This window comes from Balaenoptera borealis, assembly GCF_965194805.1.
Source record: "Balaenoptera borealis genome assembly, chromosome: 10".
NCBI lineage: Eukaryota > Metazoa > Chordata > Mammalia > Artiodactyla > Balaenopteridae > Balaenoptera > Balaenoptera borealis.
Genome location: NC_138874.1, coordinates 26,613,656 through 26,620,976, shown reverse-complemented (window position 1 = coordinate 26,620,976; position 7,321 = coordinate 26,613,656). Strand labels below are relative to the sequence as shown.

Here is a 7,321-nt window from a genome sequence, read left to right as displayed (position 1 = left end):
TCATAAGTTTTGCATTTTTTTCTTTGTTTTAGTTACCCAACTTTTTTTCCTGTGTAATATTTCAGTAACATCTTGGGGACCATACAGATACTAGACACGCTGTAATGGCTGCATAGTTGTCTGCTGAGTAGACACAGCTGTTTTATTTAATAAATCCTCGTGGTAGACATCAGATTCTTGACAAATTTCCTTTTACAGATGATGCTTGCAGCCAACTCTCTCCTGCTATAATTATTTCTATAAGATAAATTCCCGTAAGTTGTATTATTTGTCAAAAAATCCTGTCGGGGGGCTTCCCTGATGGCGCGGTGGTTGAGAATCTGCCTGCCAATGCAGGGGACACGGGTTCGAGCCCTGGTCTGGGAAGATCCCACATGCCGCGGAGCAACTAGGCCCGTGAGCCACAACTACTGAGCCTGCGCGTCTGGAGCCTGTGCTCCGCAACAAGAGAGGCCGCGACAGTGAGAGGCCCGCGCACCGCGATGAAGAGTGGCCCCCGCTCGCCGCAACTGGAGAAAGCCCGTGCACAGAAATGAAGACCCAACACAGCCAAAAATAAATAAATAAATTAATTAATTAAAAAAAAAAAAATCCTGTCGGTTTTTAAGGATTTATGTAAATATTGCCAAATTGCCCTCCAGAAGGTATACAAATTTATTTTCCCTCCAGTGAATCAACTTTAATGTTATTGATTTTCTTTGTTTTAATGCCTCCTTGATAGAGAAATGTTATTTTGTTTTGAATTTCTCTAATTACTGAGATTTTTCATTTTTTTATTTACCATTTTTATTTCTTATAAAAATTATGTTTACACAGTTATGTTTCTTATGTAATATTAGCCTGTTTCTCAATTGGGATATTTGCTCTTTTTCTTACTCATTATCTTTGTGGAATTTATGTTGGAATTCTCTTGATACCCCTTTTTTAGTCAGTCAAAATATAGACGAATTATTTGAAGGATCATCCCTAAGCAAAAGGTGTTGTTTTTTTTTTAATCCTAACTTTTCAAGCACGTGTTATTGTAGCAGACAATATAAAATGCATTTTTTGGCAACCTAAGAGAAATACCCCATTTTTCACGCCTCAAGATTTGATTGTATTTCTTGCATTGGCTGACCGAGTCTGGGAGATCGTTCTGCTTTGCATTCTACATGTTTTATCCGTTTCCTACCCTCTGTCTAGACATTTGTGTGCAGAAGCTTTCTAAACTGTGGTGACCAGAAATGGATCCGGGGGTCTGACATCTTTTGCCTAATGCTCTGCATCGGCGGAATCCTGTCCCTGTGCCCGGTTCCCTGCAGCATGTCCGCGGGGTTGATGTTCCTTTTTCACACCTGGAGATGCTGTGCTGCAGCCTGCGGGGGACCTTACAGACGCAGATTGTAAACAAAGCTGGAATGAAAACCGTGCTCTTGGCTTTCCCCTCTTGGTCAAGTGCCCCGACAGGAGGGTCACTGGTCTCCGAGGCCCTCACAGATTGGCGCCTGTTTTTTTCTCTGCCAGAAGTTCAGGAATCCCCCTGCTTTGGGACCCTTCCCGGGGTGCAGGCCCGGAGCAGTTCCTCGAGCGTCCTGGCGGTGGCACTGCAGGGCTGCGCTCCTCGCTCGGGACTCAGAGCTGCCTGCAGCCTGGGAGGGAGGGGACGAGGGGCCTGTGGATCCGGGCCGTCCCTGCAGATATCGCTGCTTGAACACTAAACCTTCCTAGGGGAGAATAATTTTCCGCTCTGTTTTGGTGGTTAATAGGGAAGAGGAAACCATTTTCTTAGTGGTAATCATGGGAGCTCGGCAGTGCTCATTTTTCATACTTTATCAGACTAGACCTTGCGGGCAGAGAGGTGGCCCCGGCCGCTCTCCGCGTGGCAGTGGGGCATCCCGGGGTGACGGTGAGACCCCCGTGACCTGTGTGGCCCCAGCCTCTGCACTGGAGGCCTGTGCCGTTCCTGCATCTGACACACTGACATCAGTCCCTCTGTGCAGGGCGGTGCTGGGCCTCGCGGAGCTGGCTTCCTGCCGGGGGCACTGACCGTGACCCCCCGTCAGGTAAGCAGGATCAGGGCAGAGGGCCCCGGTGCAGGCGCTGGGCGAGGGCGGGGCCGTCCTGGGGAGGTGATGTCTGAGCTGAGACCTGCCCGGATGACCAGGAGCCCCCAGGGGCCTTCAGTCAGGCTGCACGGACATCGCTTGTCACCCTGGTTTTGGCCACGGATGGGCACCCGAAGGGCAGGACAGATGTGCTGGAAGTTGGAGGGGCGAGAAGGATTAATGTGGTGCTCTGGGCTGTGCCTGCGGGGGCTGCCCTGGCCATCCTGACCGCCCCCCCATGGACCAGAGCGGCCGGGCCTTTGTGGCCTGTCTTCCTTCTCTGCAGCTTCCCAGAATCCGGCCAAGGAGGGTTTGTGCGTGCCTGGGAGCAATTCAGGTTGAAAGTTTTCATTTGCCTGGTTTCTCATTTCATCTTCAAAATAATTCAGCTACGCCCCTTCCTATTTTGTCTAATCAGCTCTCGCCTTTATGCTTCAAGTCCCACGAAATCCTCTGCAGAGGCGGAGGCTGGGTCACTTTTGATTCTTCGTTCAATCCCGTGTGTTCCTAACACTCTCTTTTCTCTTTCTCATTTCCCTTTCCTTTCGGAGGGTCTCAAGCCCCGCTGTCTGTCTCCTCCCCGGCCTGATGGGTGTCACAGGTGTCGTCCTGGGCGCTGGGCCGGAGGACTCTCGTCACCTGTGTCACTGTGGACATCCTGCCCCGTGCCTCCCAGCCCCCTCCCGCTTGCTGGTTCCGTGGCTCTGTGTCCAGTTCCCTCCCATTTCCTGCCTCCGTTCTTTGTAGCCTTGGCGCCCACGCCTAGGACCTCCTCACCCCTGGGCCCCTTCCCATGGTCCCCACATCTGTCCCCACTCGGCCACCAGCCGCTAGCCATTTGCCCTCCCGCGGGAGTCCGCTCGCTCCAAGGGGCCCGCCCCCAGTGTCCCCTCCCCTCCGCGCTGCCCGGTCTTGGCCTGCCCCTCGTCCCTCCGCGCACCGTGCCCGCCATGCCTCACGATCATCCCCCTTCTTTGGCTCTTGTCACTTTGTCACACTCTGGTTATACTGCGCCCGGGCGGGGCAGGAAGCTGTGTGGCTGGAGAAGTAACAGAATCATGATGGTTCCCCAGAAAATCCTCTTCTCGCTCCTCGGCTGGGTCCACCTACCGGGAGGAAAATGTCTTTCTTCCTCGGAGGAAGGAGCATGGCCGAGGCAGCATGGCTTTGAGGTGCTATGAATTCGTGGTGATGATTGGATTGTTGCAATGATTTTACGTGAGGTTATAGCTGATGGTAGAACATAAATGTTACGGATGAGAGAAAGGTTTGCAAAATGCTCCATCGTGAATGCAACCAAGACGAGTGGGAAAGGGTCCTCGTTACAAAGGAGGGCCGAGGGGTGCGACTCCGCGGAGGGGGACTCAACCACGCTGCAGGCAGCAGGACCGGCTCCACAGGCGTCGGGATGAGGAGCACATTCGGAAAAACGGAACCATGAAGATGCCAGCAGAGAGCGCCTGGCAGATGCCACAGTGGTGGTGAGCCCCAGAGGAAGCAAGAGGGCAGCCATGCAAGTCAGCGTACAGGATGTGGCCACACGCAGCTGACCACCGAGGCCAGTTTCAGGACTGAGGTGATTGCCCTTGTCTGTGCATGTGTGGGTGCCCATGGCACTTGGTGTCCCGGCTCTCTGGCCAGGTGGCATGTGCTGGTATCTTCTCTACCCTCTGGGCTTTTATCACAGATTAAATGAGTCAAATAGCCTTTTCCCAGTCTTCTAACCACATCCTCGATCTCTCAAACCTCTATCACTTTCCTTTCTGTTTACTGATGCACACAGAATATATTTAATCTAAAAAACTTTAATATCAATCCTATAGTTCTCCCAAATCACCCCACACCCTTCTCTTGACCACCGACCAGAGATGAGTAGTCTACGTTTGTCATTCCTATTTACCTTGATATCCTCCCCCTTGAAGCTGCCCTCGGAAAGATCCTGGGGCCAGTTTGAACCACCCAGCTTCAGGGCTATTGGGTTGGCCCTCCATCTTCCTTGTATCCAGGCACCTTTGGCTTTTCTGCTTCTTCCATCTCCAGGGTCCCGGGTGTCCCCGAAGCCCGCTCTCCCTCAGGCCCTGTGTCCCCAGGGGTCAGTCCCTGACAGTTGTCTCTGGACCTGCTTCCTCTCCTCCCCCTCTGACATCACCGGTTACCTCTGAGCAAAGTCCCTCTTAAACGTCCCAATTTCTACTCCTCGAATTGCCTCGTCTCTCGAGTTGACAACCGGAGAGGACAGGGCGAGTTTCTCGGTCGGCCGCCCAGACTGCTATCTAAACCCCGCCAGGGCTCTGAGCTCCTGCCGCTCGCATCTGCGTTGCACCCCAGCCCCTGTCTTCCCTCCGTCTCCTGCTGCCCCTGGCCATCCATCCCATACATTGTGTCTAAATGGTCCTAATGGTTGTATCTCACCTTTAAAACCTCCAAGGACCCATTTTCTTCTAAAAACCACCCTCTCATCCTGGCACTGGAGGCTCTCTGTGATCTGACTATGGTCCATCGACAGCCTTTCCAGCTGTCCAGGATGGACCTTCACCCAAGTGTCTCCCTGGCATCCTCCAACACACCCTGCTTGATAAACCTGCACCTCGTCCCCTCCACCTGCAATGTTCTCCCTAATGAATCACCTCCTCCTGGTCCCTGTAGCTGAAAACAGTGGCTTCTGGAGGTTAAACCTCTAGCTCGGCTGTGGCCTGAGGCTGCCTCTCACTATGTCCTGTGTGCACTATCTCACCTTGCTTCCTGGCTGTGGTTCCTTGAAGACGGGTCCCAGCCTGTGTGTCCCTCAAGCCCAGCCTGACCGTGCTAGAGACAGGATCAGGGAAACCGTCCGTTGAGCTCTGGTAAGCTGCAGACTCTGTGTCAAGGGCTCTTTCCCCAAGCCTCCTCGTGCTGGGCGTGCAGAGAGGGAGGGTCAGCTGCAAGTCAGAGCTCCAGGACACTCAGGCCGCACGTGACCGACCTGGGAATCAAACCCAGCATTGCCTTATTCCAAAGCCTTTCACACCACACGGGTGAAAGGCGTTTTCAAACTGTCCCCCAGCCCCCCTTTAGCAGTGAGTGATTTTCCAAAACAAGATAAATCTGATGTAGAACATCAGTGTTTTGAACAGATGAAAATAGGGCTACCATGATTGAAGCATCTGGTCCCCCTGTACAGCCCGCTCTTCCCTCCCTCCCCTTCCTAATCCTGGCTTTTTCCGGGTCAGCCCCCATCCCTCTCCAGCTCTTTCTTCCCCTCCCTCTCCCTCCCCTTGGCTCTTACCTCCCTTACAACGTTCCTGGCTCTGCCTCCTTCTCCCTCTGCTCCCTCCCTACCTTGCTGGACCACCAGGGTCTCCTTTTCTCTCACAGCTTTACTGAATGTCCCTTTCTCCCGGAAGCCTTCCCTGGGAACCTAAAGCCCCAGCCTCCTGCTTTGGCTGTCCTAACCCCTTCCCTGCTTTATTCCCTTTTCCTCAGTATTTATTGCTCTCAATTTATACGTACTTTATTTATTAATTTTGTCTGGTGTCCTCTCTCCATGCGAACAGGGACTGTGCTGTTAGCTGCTGTATTTCAGCACCAGGAACAGCGCCGGCGCGTAGTAGGTGCTCGGTTCATACTCGTTGAATGAAAGCCCCTTGGGAGCTCTGGGCTTGTAGCAGAGCAGTTTGAAAACCTGCTGTCCACCCTCCTACTTCCACAAATGTCAATGAATGTGTCTTCGTAGAATAAATATTTGGGAGAACGAGCGAGTGGGCCAATGCCGTGTGGCCTGAGCTTCTGAGGTCACTATTTACCGCAGGGAAGCGTTATTGCAGCCTCCTTCCACTTAACGCCCTCCCACAGCTTACTGGAAATGTGATGCTAGCATTGTAATATTTTTTTAGCTTCCTGATTGTCGCAATTTCCAGATCCATCATCCCTAATCTGGCACATGTCAGGAGGGCGCTTTTAGCACCAGAGACTGATATTTTGGGAACCTGTCTGCCAGACACCTAGTTTTGGTCGTCTTTCAGATTTGAGACCAGGCAGAAGATAGCTCCACCGGATTTGAATTCCGAGGATGCCCCTGGCCACGCATACTGCTGCTGGCGCTGGCTCAGCTTGCAGCGCTGGAAATGCAGGGACTGGTGGCTCCCTTTGCAATGGGGGTGTGAAAAGAGGAGGAAGTATTCAGAGGAGCTGGAGTGGGTTAAAAGCAGCCAGCCTGTCTGTCTGTCTGCAGCACCTTTGCACAGAGTAGGGGTGCTTGGCAGACCTAAATGCCTACCTGCCTCTCGGGGGTTCTCTGGGTGGCATTTGGATGCCACTGCTGGTTTTCAGTTGACAGGTTGTCAAACCGATTAGCGTGCGTGTCCAAGGCTGGTGCATTGGCTGTGTGTCCAGCGATGGCTAATGGTTTCCTCCAGCCCCTTCAAAGCTCATCCTCATAGATGCAGGCACGTGGCCAGGGGGCTGCTTCTTCCCTCCTTAGAGGAGACGAGGGAGAACCTTCAGGTCTTTCAAGGTCTCTGGCAAACAGAAACTCACCAAAATTCCAGGTGGTAGGGGTGTCGGGGGGAGCGGTGCAGTGGTTCAGGTGTCTGCACACGTGGGACGGCCACGGCAGCAGGGCTGGAGGAACGGCGATCCGGGTGGGTAGCCCTTCCCGCCAGTGGGCTTCTGGACCATGGAAGGTTTTGTAATGAACCTTTTATCTTACTGAACAACATTGATGCTTCTTGCTAAGATACAGCGGTGTTTTGGGAAAAGACCATGTGAGCTGAGATTGGTCAAGGGCCAGAGCAGTGCGGCGGAAACACCCTGTCCTGTCTCAGATCCACTTCAAACCCCCATCCAGGTCTCCAGGAGCCTCTGACAGCTGCCTCACCCCCATCTGGTTTTAGCTTCTGGTGACTGTGTTGGGGCTGCCCTGTGCTATGTCGAGCTCCCCTCCTCACTACCAACTCTCGAGCTCTCCTGGGGTCAGAAGTGCTGGAGTGTCTTCACAGATAAGAGGAAGAAATGTGCATTTACTTCAAAACCGAAACTCGTACCTAGGTCTTAGCCTGGCCTTCAGGGGAGCCGCGAACCACGGAGACGCCATGCCTCAGTTTGTTGGCATGTGCATTATTCTGGGGAGGGGGCTTCCATTTATTCTCTTAGCTATCTATCTCTGCTCCCCAGAAAGCAGAGTGTGAGACAGAGGACACGTGTGATCTTATTTTATTTCTGGAATACGATCCAGGGAGAGGAGTGAGGGCAGGGCCGTG

At 52.9% G+C, this 7,321-nt stretch overlaps 1 pseudogene across 1 annotated transcript; it reads left to right on the top strand.

Moving 5' to 3' along the window:
* The first annotated feature begins 1,955 nt into the window (after positions 1-1,955).
* LOC309604757 lies at positions 1,956-6,084 on the top strand (annotated as a pseudogene). The gene has a single exon. The product of its transcript is annotated as an uncharacterized misc_RNA (transcript).
* Positions 6,085-7,321: the final 1,237 nt, after the last annotated feature.